This window comes from Apodemus sylvaticus, chromosome 1 (assembly GCF_947179515.1).
Source record: "Apodemus sylvaticus chromosome 1, mApoSyl1.1, whole genome shotgun sequence".
Lineage (NCBI taxonomy): Eukaryota > Metazoa > Chordata > Mammalia > Rodentia > Muridae > Apodemus > Apodemus sylvaticus.
The window spans coordinates 174,817,935-174,839,357 of NC_067472.1; positions in this window are offsets into that span (position 1 = coordinate 174,817,935).

Consider the following 21,423-nt stretch of genomic DNA (forward strand, 5'->3'; position numbering starts at 1 on the left):
GTTTCTACTTCCACTTTTAGATCCTGGGTGGTTTTGTTCAGTTCCTTCACTTGATTGCTTGTGGTTTCCTGTAATTCTTTAGGGGATTTTTGTGTTTCTTCTTTAAGGGCTTCTGCCTGTTGCCCCGTGATCTCCTGTATTTCTTTAAGGGATTTTTGTGTTTCCTCTTTAAGGGCTTTTACCTGTTGACCAATGTTCTCCTGTGTTTCTTTAAGGGAGTTACTTAAGTCTTTCTTGAAGCCCTCTATCAGCATCATGAGATACGACTTTAAATCCAATTCTTGCTTTTCCAGTGTGTTGGGGTATCTGGGACTTGCTGTGTTAGGAGAACTTGGTTCTGATGTTGCCAGGTGGCCTTGGTTTCTGTTGGTAGAGTTCTTGTGCTTGCCTTTCACCATCTGGTCCTAGTTAGTTTTCTTGTCTCTGGCTGAAGTTTGTTTCTCCTGTGGGCCTGAAGCATGTATCCTTATTCCTCTGAGGTCAGAAGTGAAAGCACTGCTGGAAGATCTCTCAGCAGAGAGAGATCCACTGCTGTAAAGACTTCCATCCCAGCTGCTCCACAGATCTTAGGCCCTGTGTGCTCCTAGTTGGGTCCCCTCCAGAGAGAAAGTGGAGATCTCACCTCTGCGCTCAAAAGTGAAAGCCTGCTGGGAGATCATTCCCTCCCTCCCGGCAGGCTATGCACAGAAGGCTGTGGAGTCTCCCAGCTCCCTGGTGCAAATGGTGGTGGGAAGACTTCTGTCCCAGTTGCTCCACTGATCACAGAAGGCTATGGAGATTCCAGGCTCTCTGGTGCCCACAAAGTCCATTCTTATGTATCTCTTCATTTTGACAATTTCCTACATGGAGAACCTCCTACCATCTTGAAAAGTCCCAAGTAGGTTCCTCAAGAAGCCTTTTGTATAATCTAGGCAAATTGTCTGCACATAATATTCTCCATGTTCAGCCATTTATGTTCACAAGTGTTATATCCTGGTTCTCTCCACAGCAATTATCACCCTGAGAAGTGGCCAGACTCTCTCCACAATACCCACAACAAGACAGAAAGTCAGGTGCTGCTGTGTGTTCACAGAACAATGATGTGTAGACAGAAAATCGTGTCTATACAGAAGAATGAATAAGCACAGGAATAAACCTCAAGCCCCAGTCTTTATAAAACTTTAAAGATAAAGAAAAAGACAGTTGAGCATCCCGGCAGACCCTGTAGTCCTCACACTTGGGAAGCTCAGGCAGAAAGTTTACAAGTTCAAGGCCAGACTGTGCTACTTTACAAAACTCTGTCTGGAAACAAACAAAACTTTTCTGTAAATATAAACTTCAAATCTCAGTGGATATTTATATTTCAAGTAATCAGAAGATGTTGTAAGAGATAAGTAATGGATCCACATGCCTTTAAAACTTTATTCATTCATTCATTCATTTAATGCTTAGAAATGTTTGCAGCATGTATGTCTTTTCACAGTATTATGCAGTGCCTAATTATAAGCTCTTAGAGCCCTCCCCTTGTGATGTATTTCCTCCAGCAAGTCTTCATGTCCTAAGTTCTATAAAAACCCCAAACAGCATTGCCAGCTAGGGATCAAATGTGCAAATATATGAGTCCATGGAGGACATTTTTCATTCAAACCACTACAGACTTTGATATGGTTGTGTATACCTGGAATTCTAGAAGGGAAGCTATTAAGAAGTTTGTGACTCCTGGGAAAATACCATAGACTTGACCCAGTTATAATTGGAAGATTTATTGATTAGCTGCTAGTAGGATGACAGCCTTAATCCCCAAGGCATGTCATGAAGGAGGGGTGTGGGAAAAGATTTTTAAAGGGAAAACTACAAGAAGACCTTCAATAGCTGTGCCAACAAGTAAAAACGGATCTGTTTTGCCAACTTAAGTGGTTAAAAAAACTAAGAACAGTCTTTGGGTGTCTGCATAAGCAAGTTACAGAAGCCAAAGTCAGGGTTATTAGGAATTTATTTTCCAGAGACTGGAGTAAGAGAGAAATGGCCAGTGGGTACCAAGATGGATGTCTAGCATAAGATGGAGTTTCTTTACCCATCACAAAGCTAAGACAGAAGTTAAGGCCCAGCTTGGGCTGCATACCTAGTCTAGATGATAATAATAGTACATGTGATTATTGCTATGTATTAATTGATTATAAAGAATAAGGAAGGCATGACAAAGCAGGGGGTGAAAAAAGAAAGGAAGAAGTTGCAATATGTGTTCTATAAAAAGCCTAAAAAGGACACACAGCTTTAAGTTTCTCCTCCACCCTTAAAACTCATTTAATAGCAAGAATGCTCACTGTTATACAAAATATAGCACAGGAGTTAGTGATCTTGAGTCCTTTTTTTCTATTAAGGCACAGGTTTCTAGGCACAGAAACAAACCATTGTATCCCTACAGAAACTGTAGGACCCAGTCCATCATTCATGAGCAAGCAACAATGCCAATCCTCCAAGCTACATCAAGAACTTGCCAAATGCTACTCAGAGCATACCTGGCAGACATGAAGCCATCTCCTACAGCTTTGACATGGTGCTACTTTGCCACTTTGAGCCTTTCCCCTCTTGAAATCAACTGAATAACAGCATCAGATATCAGCATTTTCTCAGTATCCATTACTTTTTATAAAAACCCCATAGGGAGACACTATTGATAGCTTTATTTTATATATGGTGATCAATTTAAGGAACTTATTTACAGCAATGCTACCATAACCTTGGGAGTGAGTCCAGACAGTATGTTAAGCTTCCTACCTTTGAAAGGTTAAAACCTCTGGAGGTAGCACTGAAGATCTACAAGTTGATGGATCTCTCCTTCTCCCCTAATATCACCAAAGAGGTAGATCAACGCAGACAACCAGCCCTGAGGTTTGATTGAGATTGTCAGAGCATGCAAGGCTGATAGATATAACATGGAGATAGCAGAGAGGTGGACATGCTCAGCCCAGCCTATGAGACAAGCTTCTTTGACTCTGGACCTCTGTAAGTCTCTTCCAGCTCATTTAGGCAATAGAGTTCATTACAGTTTTACATGGCTATTTCTCCAAGATGCATGTGTGGGATGCTTAGGGCAAGCCCACTGGTGCAGCAAATGTTCAGACAGTGGTCCTGCTATTGTTTGTGCCTCCTGAACAATGAAATCCTAATCTGAGTTTCTGTATTGTACTATGCAGAAGAATGATTAGAACTTGACAAGTGCAGGTCTATCTGTCTTACTACCTGAGACAGGCAGACTTCCACGGGGGACCAAATAAGTATAGAAAATCCTGATACATATTCTCAGATGCTGGAGAACTCATGACCTCAGAAACCTTTAGCAAAAAATCCATTACATACTCTAAAATTACAAGGAATGTCCATTGCTGAAGTCACAACTGAGCTTTGGCCTCCTTAAAGTAAGATCATGGTGCCTGAGCAGAGGAAATGGTCGCCAGTTGACCTCTTTGTTCCTCAAGAAGCGTGGAGATTTCTCAGGCAGCCACGTCTTTGTAAGAAGTCAAGTTCCCTGCAAAAAATGACTAATATTTACTGAGTATTTGCCAGAGTAAAGTCACCTTTCAGATGCTTTTTCTACATTCCTGCTGTATTTTCATGGCTGTTACAATTATTTCATTTTTATAGATGAGAGAAAGAGAGGGTTGTCCAAATCCATCTAATCATATTAAGTTTGATTTCCTGTCTCATCAACTATTGTCCAATTCAAAGCCTAATGCCCCTATTTAGAGCAATGCTAGGTTTTAAAGTCATGACATCAGCCCCATGCCGCATACCTATATCACATGACTCCTCCTTAAAGTGACAAGATGTGACCTAGAGGGCAGCCATTGTCCTTGCCATTGCAAAAGCTCAAGGAGCCAGATGTTACTAATTCAATTTCATTTATTACAGCATGAGTAACTTTTATTATTTAATTTGTTGTTATTATTATGGAGCCAAATATTAATAAGTATGGCCTAAGGACCATGAATTAAAGTTGGCGGAAATGCCATATTTCAACATGGGATTTTGTTTCATAAAGTTTTTCTATTAAGAGAATACAATAAAGTAATAAATCAAAGTATTTTAAGATTATGTTGGCAGAAACATGAGGAAGGCAGGCTAAAACTAAATATGGAAGCCTCTGCTGTAGGTATCAGATGCTATTTGGTGACATTCTTTGGCTTCTTATTTCAGGAAGCTAGGAGTCTGTTTGGGGTTTACCTAATAGTCATGAGAATGAAAACGCGAGGTTGCTAAGGTAGCTATAGCTATCATGAGGTGATTTGTTCTGATCCTACAACACTCCAGCTCTCCACAATCTGAGAAATGAGAGAGCCCATGAACACTCTCCCTCAAAGATGCCATTTTGTGTATTTCTGAGCTTTTTCAAAAATGTGAAAGTGGTTACAATAGTTTGAGGCCTCTTTTCTTGGTTTAGATCAAGCTTTTAATCAATAAAATACAGATAGGTATGTTAGCATTACAAAGAAAAATATTTTCTTTTAATATTTTAATTTATGTATTCTTATTGCATTGTAGGAGTGTTTTTCCTCTACACACACACACACACACACACACACACACACACACATATGAAGGAACGTACATTTGTATCTATCTTTCATGTTCATACATTGTACCTATGAAGGCATTGAATCCCCTGAAACTGAAGCTAAAGGCAGTTGTAAGTCACTGTGTGGTTTGGGGATATTCCACAAGAACACCAAATGCTTCAACCACTGAGCCATCTCTCCAGCCCCTTGTCAACAGCTTATTTATAGTTAATTATTCTGTGAACTCAAGCAAGTACAATCCCATTTGAATACTTAAAACAACATTTTGACTACTTCCCAATCTTGAATACTCTCTCAGAAACTTCATATTCAGCTGGGTGTAGTGTGATGCAACTGTAATATCAGCACTTGGAAGCTGAGACAACAGGATTTCGGGTCGTAGCCAGCGTGGGCTACAGAGCTAAGCCATTCTCAAAACCAAAGGGCTGTTGAGATAGCTAAGCAGGGACAAGTGCTTGTTGCTGCCACTGAGGCTGATAACCGGCATTGTATCACTGTGTCCTACATGGTTGAAAGAGAGAACGGACTCCCACAATTACCCTCTGACCTGTACATGCTTGCTGTGGCATGTGTGTACATATTCACATACATAAATAAAGTAACACATAAAGTAATACAAAGTAGGAAACAAAATAATGCATATTTATTTCCACTACTTTCTAAATCCAATGCAAATCTTTATTATGATGATCAAAGGCTGTAATCTCCCTAGAGTGTGTTGGACTGTACATTATCAAAACTGTAACACCCTGCTCAAGGGACAAGGAGCCTCCATCTTCTGCTGCAATTATGGTACAATTCTGTGTAATTCTGATTCAAAGCCCCATTTTCAAGGACTCAAGCCATGTCTGCTTTGCTGCTCTGTAATTCTTGGCCTCAGCCCCAATCTTGGGTCCAAAATAGCTGTTGATGCAGGCCAAGAAATGTCACATTCCAATGTGCAGAAACTAAAAAGTAACTACTTCCTCCACGTACCTTTAACTTTTCCCCCTTATTTTTATGAGGCATGGGGGCTTGCCAATCTTCCCTTCTTGCTTTGTAGTTTTGTCTAAATACTGTTTTGTGGGGGGGTTTTTGTTTGTTTGTTTGTTTGTTTTATTTTTTTGTCCTATAAGTTGTTTACTTGAGGACAGAGTCTTTTTCTTAGTCACTGGTCTGAAGCAATCATGTGAATCCCTTTCTCCTTGCTAGTGGCAGGATCAGGAAGGGCATGAAATATGCATTTGGACAGTGAAATGGGAAGAGGAAGAGCAGCTGAGGGCACAGAGAGAGGTGTCTGCTGTGACTTTACAATGATAAGGGCATCCTGCCAATGGGGCGCAACAAGGATGAATCTCAGTGACGTGACCACAAGGGAAGCAAGGCTGACTTCCAAACTTTCCCCCAGCCCTGAGCCCTGCAAGCATGATTCCACCCTCTGCTTCTGAGTCTGACATTTCTGTCTTCTCATATAAATGAGATAAAGAAGGGAGAACATTGCCACCGTTATATATATTTAAGGTATACAACATGATATTTGTTGATGGGATTTGGGGAGGACTGCATCTGGAGGCGGTGTTTTGCAGTTTTGATTTTATTGGGTTAGATTTTTGAGACAAGCACTTACCATGTAGTTCATGCTGCCCTTGATTCTCCTGCCTTAGCCTTCTGGGTATTAGGACTAGAGTCATGCACAGTAAGACCCAGTTGTGACATGGTTATTTTCCCTTTTTGTTTTTATTGGTGGTGGTAGTGGTGGTGGTAGTGGTGGTTGTTGTTTTTGTTGTTGTTGTTGCTGCTGCTGCTGCTGTTAGAAAGTGCCTCACTATGAAGCCCTAGCTGGCCTGGAATTTGCTGTGTAAACCAAGCTGGACTTGAACTCACAGGGTCAAGACTGTTTGTGCCTCCCAAGTGTTTGGCTTAAAGATATGCACCACCACACGTACCTTGATGCCTTGTTATATATTTTCTGTGAGATTATTACTAAAAACAAGCAAATTGGCATATTCTCTGCCCCAGTTTTCAGTGCGAATGTGTGTACATATACGTGCATGAACACAAACCCCTGTGTGAACAGTGAGAACACCTGACCTCTCCTTTTTTGACAAATTTCACATATACGAACATTGTTATAGACTATAATAGTCATTCTGTATCTGGCCACCCAAACTTATTCAGTTTATGCCTGAAAGTTCAGACCTTGTGATCAACACTTCCAAACTTTCCCCCAGCCCTGACCCCTGCAAGCATGATTCCACCCTCTGCTTCTGAGTCTGACATTTTTGTCTTCTCATATAAATGAGATCATGCAGCACGCGCCCTCTGTGTCAGCTCTGTTCCTGCCATCACGTCCTCCAGCCTTATCCATGTTGCTGCCCATGACAGGATGCCCTTCTCATTATAAAGCTTTTGGAGACGCCTGTCCCTGATGCCCCCACCTACTATTCCTCCTCTTGTCTCACTGTCCAAATGTGTATTTCATGCCCTTCCTAAGCCTGCCACTAGCAAGGAGAAAGGGATTTGCATGGGTGCTTCAGACCAATGACATTCTTCCAGGCAGCTAAGGAGCAAACTCCTTCCCTCAAGTATGTAAGCATATAAGAAATAATAGATAATCGATAATAGATATATAGATATAGATAGATAGATAGATATAGATAGATAGATAGATAGATAGATAGATAGATAGATAGATAGATAGAGACAGATAGGCTTAAATGAAACTGCACATAAAGTCAGAAGATCTTTGAGCTGTCTATAGTTGCCCTATTGTGGTTGTTATAAAGACCACTAAGAGATTGCACAATGGTCCAGAATGTACAAACATTAAAAGGCATCTTTGGATATTCAGAGTCTAAGTCCCGGAGAATTTCTTTAAAAAAAATCCAGATTCCTTTATAGCTACCGCACAGAGATGTCCCCATAACAGTTAAAATGAGAGGCCATGATTCAGCTGGGATTAAAAGATTATAGAGAATAAAAAATGATTAGCTAAGGGGAGGAGTTATTCTAAGGATGAGGCAGAGCTCACAAAGCCAAATCCTGAGTTACAGCATCAGAAATCTATAAACTAGAGTAGCCTTTAGGCACCGGAGAACACGTTGGTAAGCTTACTCTATGGGTTCTCTTCCTAGCTTAGGAAGAGCAGTGAACCCTGACCCCACCATCCCACCCCCTTCTCGGACAGCCCCCAAGGACTGAGGGATGACTTCCCAAAGCAAAGTAGGTTTGTAATAGAAAGGGTTGGGAGCTAGGTGTTCCCACAATGAGACTTCCGTCACAGATGCCCCTGTCTAAGAGGACAGATTCTGACTCAGCAGACCCACCCTTTGGACTCAAGAGGATGAGAGTGTCATACATGGTCTCTCTCTGTGTGAGTGCCAGACGCTGAGCAACCAGTTTCAAGTAGATACTGCTGGTTCTCGGGATGTCCATACACGCACTCCCAGTTACTCCTAGGCATTTCATTGGAGATCTGTCTGTTAGACTTCATATGGCGTATCTGATTGTAATCCACTGGACTTACTCCATCTGCAATGAGTGAATAGTGGCACTCTGTCTTCTGGGTCATTCCTCTGCATGCCATGGAAAAGCAGAGTTCCAAAGGCCTTGTTAACCCTTGACTGTATGAAAGGGATTATAAAATCAATCATTTGCTCAAAGAATCAGTAAGGCAAATAAAATGTTTACAATCCTGCGGAGATATCCCCACATCCCGGGTAATATGATAGAAATTTAAAGTTAACACTGTGACCTGTCTATATAGTTCTTAAGTGGATCAATCAAATACCTATCATTTTGGAGCCAGACAGTGGCAGACATGTATAACTAGTCTGGTAACCATAGCAACCTCTGTATATCCCAGCCTAAGTCTGACTTTTTGATTATTTGAAAAGTATTTTTAAGGAACTTGTTGGATCACTTTAGCAAATAAGACTAATTTATCTTAGAAATTAGGCTTGCAAAAACTTAAGAAAGGATACAGGAAGTGGGTTTGAACTCCAAGGCAAATATATGTACCAACATCATCTTGTACCTTATCCATGGTATGTCAGAAGTGTTAAGTGTTAAAGTATATGAGAGAAGCTTCTGGAAGTTATTTTTTTTTAATTTGGAGGCAAAATCTCTCTTCATAGCTTAGTCCACCTTGAATTTAGAATTCTCCTCCTTCAGATTCTCAGTTATGGGCTTTATTAGTCAGGGTTCTCTAGAGGAACAAACCTGATAGAAAAAAATATATGCACATGTATCCATATATACACATATATGTATATATTGAATATTGAACATAAACATATATGTTTATGACTTTTATATATACTACATATGTATATATAACTATATATGTATGTATAACTATATTCATTATATACAACATATATACTCATTTATAGACATATTTAAAGGGAATCTTTTATAAAGTGGCTTACAGGTAGTGTCCAGCTAACCAACAATGGCTGTCTACCAATAGAAAGTCCAAGAATCCTGTAGTTGTTCAGTCCATGAGGCTGGGTGCTCAGCTGGTTTTCAGTATGTGCTGGAATCCTGAAAAAGTAGGCTCTAATGCCAGCACAGGAATGAAGCTGCCAACAAGAGCAAACAGAAGCAGACAAAAAAAAAAACAAAAGCTTTCTTCTTCCATGCCTTTAAATAGGCTACCACCGGAAGAAAAATCCCTCAGAAGTGTGCCCAGATGCTTGGGTTTTAGTTAATTCCAGGTGTAGGCAGGTTGACAACCAGGAACAACCACCACACTGGCATTACACATAAATGTCATCATTCCTACTGTCCCTTGTTTGTTAAACACCCTAAAAGGTCAACATTATCTTCCAACTCCATTCCCTCTCCCCTGGGTAAAAATTTAACCATTTGTCCCCCCAAAAAAGAACATCTTGGATTAACTGCTTGGCCAATTCAAGGTATTAATTTTTCAGAGGGAAAATATTTCCCACACTCTGCCCAGCTGCAGTGATAAAGGAGATTGTTGTTTCAGCTAGAATTGATTCCATAACAGTTCGATGTTTCTGACTTAGCAAATGGTACAGGGGGGCATCAGTCTGCCTGCCGGTAGCGGAAGGCCACATGTTCGCCATCATTCAGTGCTTCACAGCTGGGCCATGATCCCCCACGGCTGTTTGCCAAGGCTGGAAATAAATGATTTCAGATTCCCTCTCTTTATTTGCTGTGCCAAAAGCAAGATAATACAGTACTTCCTGTTCACATTTGTCTCTGAAGCACAATCCCCTCCAGGGATAATATGTGGAAGTGGCAGGAACCTAGTGCTTCCAATTAATCAGGCTAAGATTACTCATCCAAGAAATGAAAGGGAAATTTTAATATTTGGGAACCGAGTGAAAGCTGTAGCCAGGTATGATTAAAATATACTCTCTGCTTTTAATTTAAATGGCTGGCTTCATTTTTAGTAGTCACCTAATTCTCCTTGTATTTTTCTGGCCAAGAACTCAGGAAGTTATACCTGGGGGTACAGGGCCAGCATTCCCCAAGTGTCCTCAGGAGAAACTGAAGGTGTAACTCATCAAATGATATTTCATTTGATATATAGAAAGCCAGCCATGTTCTTTCCTGGGTGTCAACAAGGCATTGGGTTGTTGAATTCTTCTTGCTGTGATCTGGACCCTGAATTCTGTAGACCCAACTCTGCTCTTTGTTTCCAAATCCAGAACCCAGAACTCTACAGTGGACTTTGAGGCATAGGATGGAGAAAATCTGTAGGCACTGGCTCAGTTTCCTGTAATTCACTGGTGGTTTGAGAGGGCTCTGAGCTTCACGCCTGCACCGCCCCTTCCTGCCCCCCCCCCCCCCCCGCCCTGCCCCTATCAAAGCACTGCTGTGCCATGGCCAAGAGGCTCCCATTAAGAGATAAACAGATATTCACTTCGAAGTCTGAGGAACAAACTAAGCAGAGACTGGATTTGTTGTGGGTAATTAGTTTTAGCACTTCATAAAATAAAGGCCTAGGTCCCCTGGTTTCCAAGGGAAATAATTATAATTACAAATGAGATGCACACATGAAGTTCTTCACACAAAAGACACTGCAGCTTCCCACTGTCTCGGCTGTATCTTGACACTTGTTGGTCACCAGCTCTGTGTGCCTGGAAATTCTGCGTATCCCTTATATACCAAAATGTGTGCTGGGTGGCATCCATGTGTATATCCACGAGCCTTTGTGTTTTGGTCAGATTATAAATGTTGGTGGAAAGCATAGCTCTCACCTCCCAGAGAAAAGAGATAGCTTATTTCGGAGTCAAATGGAAATAACCACGATGCTAGGAACACAGATTTAGGTTTCCTCGAAAAGTACAATCCAACATGGAAACAGTATCATGAGTTTTTTTAACAGTAACAAAGCAGAAATTCGAGTATTTTTAAAATAGATTTGTGAGACCACCTGGTGTAACAGGGACGCCTGTGCCGTTCCCAGAGAGAGAGATTGGTTTTTTCCAGATTGCTAGACACTAAATGGCCAGCTGACTTCGGGTAGACAAGTGACCCTATCATGTATATGGGTCACAGGTTAACCATGCTTCCCTTTCCTACCCAGAGATAGAGTAGGCCATATCATACATCATGGGTGCCAGAGCTGAGCTGGAAGGCAAGGGCTGGAAGGTCTCAAGGGATGGAGAATAGAAAGGAGATGCAGTGAGTGCCAACAGATGCAATACACATTGGTATGGGTCAAAGTGCATGCCTTAGGCCAAGGTCATTTATAAAGAATTACAAAAAGTAGCCACTTGTCAGAACTAGCTACCTAGCAAATCACACAAAACTCACACTTATTACTCATTTTTCTGCTTCAGATATCCAAAGGCAGCCATCTTAACCAGCAGCATGTAGTATAAATTTTATTTGGCATTAGAGTCTTTATGCCCTTCAATAAGTCTCTGTGCCCCACTCTTCAACCTCTGTCTCGTAGTATAGGCCACATGTTAGCTGCTCCCCGTCTCTATGGTACAAGACCTCCCATCCTCTGAAAAACTTGAGTAGACTATATAGTATGCTAAGGGATGGACATTACTTCAAACGTTTATCATGTTGCTGCTTGCTTAATAAACATTTGACCTCAACATAAATCCCACAGTGAATGGCATCGCCTGGAATTATGAGTTAAAATAAATTTTTTTCTTGCCCAAGTTGCTTTTCTTGTCAGAGTCTTTTACAACAGCGACAGATATTAGTCTAGGACACAGTGTGACCAACAAGGTCCTGGACTTCCCAAGTAGTCAGTGGAAAGGGATGAAGGCAGATAGACAAGAAAGTGCAAGCTGGGTGTGCTGATAGAAATATGTGTTCCTAGCCCTTGGGAGATGGGAACAGTAAGCTGACACGTTCGAGACAAGCTGAGCTATATACTGAGAGCCTTTCCAAATTTTATATATATATATGACTGGATGTCTCAGTGGTCAATAGTACATGTTGCTCTTGATGAAGGCCCAGGTTCAGTTCCCAGACCCCACGTGGTAGCTCACAATGGCCTATAACCCTGGTCCCAGAGGATCCCGTACCCCCTTCAGCCTCTTCTGACACAAAGCACACCCACAGTACACATATATAAATGCAGGCAAAATACTCATACACATAAAGTCAAAAATAATTCCTTTTTAAAGGAAAAGAGAAAGAAAATGTCCCCCTCCCTGATACATAGAGGCAGGCATTAACTACTCAGAGAGTGAAAAAATTAATAATGATATCTATCCAGCCATGTCTATTCATAAATACATAGCCACATACGTCTAAATGTAGATAATACATATCCACTTCTCTTTCTGCAGATCTGTGTGAACCTTTCTCAATTAAAATCACTTTTCCTGATGCCGGGAGCCATCTCCTTAGTGATTTCTGCATCTGAGAATTTACAAATGCTGTCAGACACTCTAATGTCACCATGTTGTGTTCTAATTAAAAGTGAGTCATTGTCATATATTTTTCTGTGAGGCCTACGAGCATCTCATTTCCAATAAGACCCAACTTTGACAGAGTGCCACCTCTGGGCTCTAGTACTAACCATCCCTGTGCTCTCTGGAAACCATGGCAACCAAAGTTGAGCTTTTTCAGGGTAGCAGACACAGTAGCCCACCTGGCACGACTGGTGTGGTAGAGAGGATTGTCCAGAGTCCTGAAGGCCCTAAACTATCCAGAAAAGACTATATGGACCACACTGGTGAGAGCGGATGCCACAATGTTCACCTTTTAAAATGTTAGTGGCAGATACTAGACAGCTTTACAGGGTAGACAGTGATATTTTAGTCGAAGTCCACACCATGTTTTAAGTAACTCAAATTATTTAAGTTACTATTACTTCAGTCATTTGTGGACTCTGTGGTGATAACACCCAAATATCCTCTCCTCTTGCTGCTTTGGAATATATGATACAATGGTATTACAACCATCCTCTCTGAAGCAAAATATCAACCTCATTCTTCCAATCTGGATGTGTCTTATTACCCATTAAAGCATTGTTCACTGAATGTATTCATGGAAAAATCAAGCAGGTTGACCTTGCTTGATCCATAGGAAAACACCAAGCCTGCCTGGGACCTTAGCTTGACTGACTTTCCAGGCAGGATGCAGTTATCTTTTTTTTTTTTCCGAGACAGGGTTTCTCTGTATAGCCCTGGCTGTCCTGGAACTCACTCTGTAGACCAGGTTGGCCTCGAACTCAGAAATCCGCCTGCTTCTGCCTCCCAAGTGCTGGGATTAAAGGCGTGTGCCACCACCACCTGGCAGGTGAGTCTTCTAAGATCTTCTCCAACCCTACATCAGATAGAGGGCTAATATCCAATATATACAAAGAACTCAAGAAGTTAGACCCCAGAAAACCAGATAACCCTATTAAAAATGGGGTACAGAGTTAAACAAAGAATTCTCACCTGAAGAACTTCGGATGGCGGAGAAACATCTTAAAAAATGCTCAACTTCACTAGTCATCAGAGAAATGCAAATCAAAACAACCCTGAGATTTCACCTTACACCAGTCAGAATGGCTAAGATTAAAAACTCAGGAGACAGCAGATGTTGGTGAGGATGTGGAGAAAGAGGAACACTCCTCCACTGCTGGTGGGGTTGCAAATTACTACAACCACTCTGGAAATCAGTCTGGCAGTCCCTCAGAAAACTGGGCATGTCACTTCCAGAAGATGCTGCTATACCACTCCTGGGCATATACCCAGAGGATTCCCCACCATGTAATAAGGATATATGTTCCACTATGTTCATAGCAGCCCTATTTATAATAGCCAGAAGCTGGAAAGAACACAGGTATCCCTCAATAGAAGAATGGATGCAAAAAATGTGGTATATCTACACAATGGAGTACTATTCAGCCATTAGAAACAATGAATTCACTAAATTCTTAGGCAAATGGATGGAGCTGGAGAACATCATACTAAGTGAGGTAACCCAGTCTCAAAAGATCAATCATGGTATGCACTCACTAATAAGTAGATATTAACTTGGAAAACTGGAATATGCAAAACATAATCCACACTTCAAATGAGGTACAAGAAGAACGGAGGAGTGGCCCCTAGTTCTGGAAAGACCCAGTGTAGCAGTATAAGACAAAACCAGAACAGGGAAGTGGGAAGGGATAGGTGGTAGAACAGAGGGAGGGAAGGGGGCTTATGTGACTTTCGGGGAGTGGGGAACCAGAAAAGGGGAAATCATTTGAAATGTAAATAAAAAATATATCGAATAAAATTTAAAAATAAATAAATAAATAAATAAATAAATAAATAAATAAATAAATAATAAAAAAAGAAATTGTACAGTCAGCATTAAATTGCTGGAAATACTTGGACCCTTCACTTAAGGCCTCCGATCTGACTGCCTCCCAAAGTAGAATACACATAGCTTCCCAGAGCCTCTCCTTTACTGATATCCTGACATTCTGTCCCAGTGGTTGCCAAGCCAGGGGAACCACTACCTCCTTGACCTGTGCCCTAATTCTCCTTAACTGTCTCGGCCTAGAGTTATCTGAGAGGAAAGCCTCCACTGAGGAATTGCTTGTATCAAATTGGCCTATGGATGGGAGACTGTCGTGGTTATTGGGTTAGGAGGCCCTAGCCCACCCGTGAGTAGCACCTTCCAGAAGTAGGTGATCCAGAACTGAGCAAAAACACTACCTGAGCATGAGTCAGCAAAATATCCAGCAAGCAGCATCCCTCCCTGTTTTCTGCTTCCAGCTGAATGCCTGCCCTGACTCCCTCAATGACAAACTGTGACCTGCAGAGTAAGACAAATAGATCCTTTCTTGTGTTGTTTGTGATCAGAGTGCTTTATCATGGCAACAGAAATCAAACTACAGCAACCCGTTTTCTCCTCCCACTGGGATCACAGTAGAGATGGTAGTCAGGGGTTATATGCCCCAATTCACACTCTCAGGTGGACATCCCGAGAACCACAGCATCCTCCCAGAGCTACAGCAAGTCAGTGGAATAAGATTTATCACTCAAGACTTACTTTTTTTAGTCTTTTTTATTATTAATTTTTATATACAATATATTTTATAATATTCTTTCTATTCCTCAACTCCTCTCAGATTCTTCCAATCTTCATACCCATCCAATTTCATGCTCTCTCTCTCTCTCTCTCTCTCTCTCTCTCTCTCTCTCTCTCTCTCTCTCTCTCTGTGTGTGTGTGTGTGTGGGTGTGTGTGTGTGTATGTGTGTGTGTGTGTGTATGTGTCTCTCTCTCTCTCAATAAAACATAATGCAAAGGTTAAAACAAATACAAAACAGCAAGTAAAAAAGACCAAAACAAAAGTCCATCAAAAAAGCAAGGAATCCATTTTATGTTGGACCATATGCCAACCCTGCCCTGGATTGTGGTTGATAACCCAGTGCATGCCATTGGAGAAAACACATTTTCTCTCTCCCTGGACGCATGAATTACAAATAGCTTTTTCTTCCTTAGGGATGAATGAGAGTTGGTGTTCTCTTCCCCTTCTCCAGCACTGTTTTTGGTCTGGTGTAAGCTTGTCCAGGTCTTGTAAGAACACTGTGAGTTCCTATGTGCATCCACCCTACTATGTCTGGTTCCTAAAATCATTGTCCCTCTTCTTCCACATAGAACCGTGATCCTTGAGGATGGAGGCGATACATTTGGGGCTGACATATTTTAGTGGGGTTAATGTAATACCACAGTGGGGATTATAGCTTAAACACTGAGGGCAATTGTTGGTACTAGGACCTCTGAAACCTGTGACATCACATAGGTGACATTGCAACCTGTACACCTGTTACCAAGACAACAGCCAACAAATTCCCAGAATCCATTGGACTCACCTTTACCTGTGACCATGTCACCATCTGTGTATATATAAGAGGAGCACCCCTCCCCCTCTTCTCTTTCTGCTGCCACCTTTGCCCTTTCTCTTCTCAATAAACCTTAAGTGGAACTTTTGGCCTGGTGTGGTCTTTCTGGAGCCGCCGCTGCCCTCTGACCCCAACATTGGAAAGAGTGATGGGGAGTCACAGAACTTTGGCCAGTTACCCCCATCTCCCCAAAGCAGTTTAACCATTTTCCAGGGTCATTGGTTAACTCTCCTGATGTGTCATCTGGTGGTGACTCTAAGGCACCCAGCACTCAGTTCTCCTATTCATGTCCTTGTGGTTCTCAGCCCTGCTTTCTCTGAAGCTCACTTGCCACACATGTTCCTTCTAACCTGGAAGCATCCTCAGAAGAAACTATTCTATTCACCCAAGAGGATCATGCTTTTCTCTGGTGCCATTTCTTCCCACTGTCTCCATAAGACCATTTGAATTCATTTTAATAGCTTGTACTTCCTGGGGTCTGGTGACCGCTTATAACTCAGAGTTCGGTAGGGGCAGTAGAGATCAAGGTAGATTTTGTGTGTGGTTTCACGTTTGTTAATGCACGCCTGATTCAACGGCCTGAGCCATACTGAAACCACCGCCATCAGACACGGCTGTGCAATGCTTACACTGTCCACAGCTCGGTCCATGTCTTATTTTGCAGGTACTCCACCTTTTTGCTGCACCTTGCGATGGCATCTCCCAGAGGGCCACACCCCCACACCCCACAAACCGCTCCTGCTTGCTTTGCAATTCCCTCCATCACTGAAAGCATGTTCCTTCCCTTAGACCGGAGTAAATAGCTACCCATGCCAGCCTCAGGTCTCATCAATCCACATTACCCACTCAGACACCTTATAATGTGTCAGTGTGGTCATCACTGGGCTTTGGCTTGTATTTTGGACCACTGTGACACACAGCAAGTAACGAGACTGGAGATGTGGGCCTGAGGCAGAATACAAAAGGGAAACTAAGGAGGGTTGGGACAGAAATAAAGGCATACGCCCAGAATCTGGTTGTTCTAGAGTGCTTTCTATTGCTGTGATAAAAACATTGACCAGAAGCAATTTAGGGAGAAAGGGGTTTATTCATCTTAGAATCTATAATCCATCGTGAAGTGGAGGCAGGGAAGGAACTCAAGGCAGGAGCTATAGCAAAGATCATGGAAAATGCTGATTGTTGGCTAGCTACACTTGCTTTCTTATATACCCTAGAACTTCCTGCCCTGGAGTGGTACTGGCCAAAATGAGCTGGGCCTTCCCACATCAATCATTAGTCAAGAAAATGCCCCCACAGACTAAATGCCAGTCTGTTGGTGGCATAATTTTCTTTCAACTGAGGTTCCTCTTCCCAGAAGACACTAGCTCTCCTTTCAATGTGGCAAAAAACTAACCAGCACACTGCTTTAAATTTCTCTCTGGCTAAAGCTCAAAAGTATCAACAAAGCAGACAACACTAGTCAAGAAGGCCTTTGGAGATGATTCTCCTTTTTAAAAGAGACACCCAAACAAGAGTGTTAGCCTAACAAATGCTTGCTTAGCATCAGAACGAAAGCAATCTTAGAGTTCACCTTTGTCTGCATTACTCACCACCCTCAGCCTCAGGCATATCCACCTTGACACTCAAGCCTGCGCATGCCCATCTAGCTACTGAACATAATAGCTCCATCTTTCTTAACTCCATCTCTACCAAACTACCAACTTAATGAATATCAACTACTCAACAGAAATTTACTAAGTGAAGGATCCCAAGACATTATCAGGCTGAAGAAAGACCACCATTCCTAACTGGAGAATGTGGTCATTTTAACTGTGGATATAATCAGAGATTTTAAAAGGCAAAAGTCTGGCCTCTAGCAACCCCAAAATGCAAGGCTTAGCCAACATTGTATTTATTTTTATTTCCCTTGTGGGCCTAAATCAGAAGTCTCCATTTTAGCAAATTCGGTGTCTGACAACCTCATACACAACCCTCCCCTTTAAGTCCACATTTTTTCCTTACTAACGAATGGTGAAATTAAAATTGCTTGTGTCTTTGATCTTTCTCTGCACCAAGACACTGTGTTTTGTAGCCAAGGCCAGTATTTAACTGACCTCACTGGTCTAAACTGACAGGTTCTTGATTTGTACAATGTATTGTGTTCATCTTCTTCCAGCTTCCCCAGCATCTCTCAGACCCACCCCTCTCCACCTACCCAACTTTGTGCCATTTTTGGCTTTTCAAGCCCATCGAGTTCAGTTTGTCCTGCCCTTATACCCTTACCTGATTTTCCACTAGAGCATGATTGATACATATCCTATGTATGGTAAATAAAGTGTGGTAGTGAAAGTTCACTCACTCTTCTACAAAAGAACTGGAAAAATTTAATAGTCAGAAGCAGCTGTTGTAAACCTCTAGAAATTAACCAAAGGCTGTCAGTGCCAAGGGAGTATTCATACAAGAAAAGCAGCTAAGTCTCAGAAACTAAAAACAGGGAGATTGATTGTAACCTAGTATCAGGCTCATTCCTACCCCCTGCCTTACCTCAGCAGCAATCTCAAAAACAGAAAGGGCCTTATTCACAAAGAACTGCACCTGCCTGGTGGTTTAATGAAAGATCTACCTAAAAAGATTTGTATATGTTAGAGGATCGATGCTAAGAGCTTAGAGGAGTCAAGATTTTTGTCTAAAACTCTTGCTAAAAACTATCAGAACAGTATGACTGCTCTGGGCAATGCATGGCCTGGTGGGTCAAATGACAAACTTATCCAAAGCATAGAGAGACACAGAAGAATGAGTTGTTGAGGTTTTGCAAAACACTTTGGGAGTTTAGTAGACCTTAGGAATCTGCCACATAGTCTGTGAAGGTGTCTGGGACATAGAGATGGCCCTAAGCAGCTACCACAGTGACAAATAAACTCCAGAAAGATGTAATCACAAGTATTTGTCACCCTGCCCTCACCCTTTGATATAATGTAATGTCCTCTGCTGTCCTCCATGTTGTCATAAATGGCAGAAATTCTTTGAAGGAAAGGAGGAAAGGTTAAGGATGGGAAAGGTGGAGATATCTGTCAAAGGGTACAAAGTTTCAGTTAGCCTTCAGGAATTAGCTTAGTAATCTAGCACTAGAATGATGACCATAATTAATAAATTCCACAACTACTGAGAGTGATGCTTTCAACAAATACAGAAGCAGTGTTTGTGTAGTGCTGGATGTATTTATGAATTTAATCTAATAGTCCCATAATATAAGTATGTCAAAATACTCTGTAAGTACATAAACTTTTTAATATGTCAATTTTAAAAAGCACTATAAATTGTTGTAAGTTTATATTAAAAGCAAGTAGATAATATATTTTCAGATAACCACAAATTCTAAGAAGGTAATTAAACCTAAGACCCTTATAGAAAAAGAATCTATGTCATTTTATTTTCCTTACATCAAATGAAACTAAACTGAGCCCCATCACGTTAGGGTGTTCTGTTCCCAGTCAGCTGGGAAAGACACACCAAACATCTTTTGTGTCATGTGAATTGCATCTCAATTAGATGTGATGGGCATCTCAGTTCAGTTAATCATGTCCTCTTCTTCTTCCTCTAACTTTTTTCTTATTCTGAAGTTCTGGGGATTCAACCTATAAAATTCTTGCTATATTTACACCTGTGTTAATTCTTTCCTGGGGTGTAGTCAGGAACCCAGCTTTATACAAATGGAGGTCCCAAAGAAAGATTTCCCAGGCTGCTTCTGGTGACCTTACCTCACATGGCCACTGAAATCTGTCCTCAGTCTATCTTATTATCCAGAGAATGATTAGAGATTCCCAAATAGCCCGGATGCAAGGCCTTTATAAATGGGTTGTCTATGTGTGTTGGGTGTGTACATAAAGGCTGAATGAGGTGGTTGGCAATTGTGATCTTTAGATTATAGCCTATTCTTTATTGAAGCGAAGGGTCATAGCTTCACATGAGGAAAATGAAGATGGCATGAGATGAGACAGTGGTGACATCTGTGTGAATCAGAATGGACTAAGAGCCACTCTGTATGCTGTGTGAGATAGTGGTGTTTCCCTGTGTGGTAGTACAGATTTATTAATACATCACTTTGAATACTGAGGCAGGAGGATCATGCGTTCCAGGTCAGCACAAGTCACAGAATGATAAATGGAAAATAAATAAACAGGTAAATAAATAGGAGAAAAATAAGTCAACCACCCAACCAGTCAGTTGGGGAAGATACACCAAACATCTTTTGTGGCATGTGAATTGCATCTTAATATAAGTCAGTAAATTCTTGAAAAGGATCCAATAATTCAGTCTATAAACATCATCAGAGACTGGGGTGAATTAAAGAGGAATTATACCCTACCACACACACATACTCTGCCATATAGACTTACACTGTAGGTTTCTAATGTGTCCCTTGTTGGCTTTGTTTTCCTTTGTGGCAATAAAAGTTATAGGAAACTAACCCCAAACCAAAACCAAACAAAAACAAGGAAATATGGTAGTTTTGAACATATGGACAATGATAGTTTGTATATAGCAGCATTTGACCATTCTGTGATGGGCTGTGCTGCCTTTATATCCATAGTTTAATCCATGCAATACAAAGGGTATTGCATTCCTTAATGAGGAACAAAAGCTCAGAGAAGGGTTTTGGCTGGCTCAGGTTCACACAGCTAGAAAATGACTCACTGGAGAACCCATCCAGACCTAAAGGCGGTACAGCTCAAACTGCCCCCTTTGAAATGGCAAAGTTGAGTTTACTGCTTGTCAAAACATGACAAATTGTGCCAAGAGGTAGTTTTAGAGAAGTCAGAACCTGAGCCTCACCCAAACTGAAGGCGATGTTGATATTGTAACCATGGGTGTGGTGTGATACCTTCTGTATATCAGCAGTCAGCTAATTACCTGAAGAAAGGAACTGCATTTCAAAGTGAGTCTCACCTGGCCATGCAAGTTAGCATTAACATCACATGTGTCCCTACTTTCAGTCATCAGTTCCTTTCCTGGAGAGAAGGGCATGATGCTAAACAGGACAAGAAGACTTGATGTCATCTTCATCCCATTCATGGACGGCTAGAAATCCTCTGCCTCACAGGTACCCATCCACATGGTTTATTAAGAGAGCAGTAGGTGTCTCACTATTTAGGTTCACTTTTCCAGTCAAAAAGCTTCCTAGCTCTTCCCTGCAACACAGACCTATTAAGATTTACCATTCTCTGTGGTAGCAGTATTGACACAGAGGTTTTGGGAATTCACAGGATCCAGAAGCCACAGACTCCTGCTGACCCCTTTGGACACTGTAACCTTCTTCCATGCTAGGAGTGAAAGATACTTCTTCCAAATGGAGAAGATTTACAGCCACAACACATTGCTGCTTACCCTGGCAAGAAAAGGTGGCCCTTGGTAGTGATGAAGATTCACCTTCATAACCAAGCCCCAACACAGTATTACATAGTGCAACAGTGCCACCAAATGGACAGAAAACCAACACCTGAAGAAATGATTTCCAGGACCACAATTCTGGTGGAAGTGTTCTGAATCAGGAATGACATCAGTGCCCCTCCTGGTCTGGA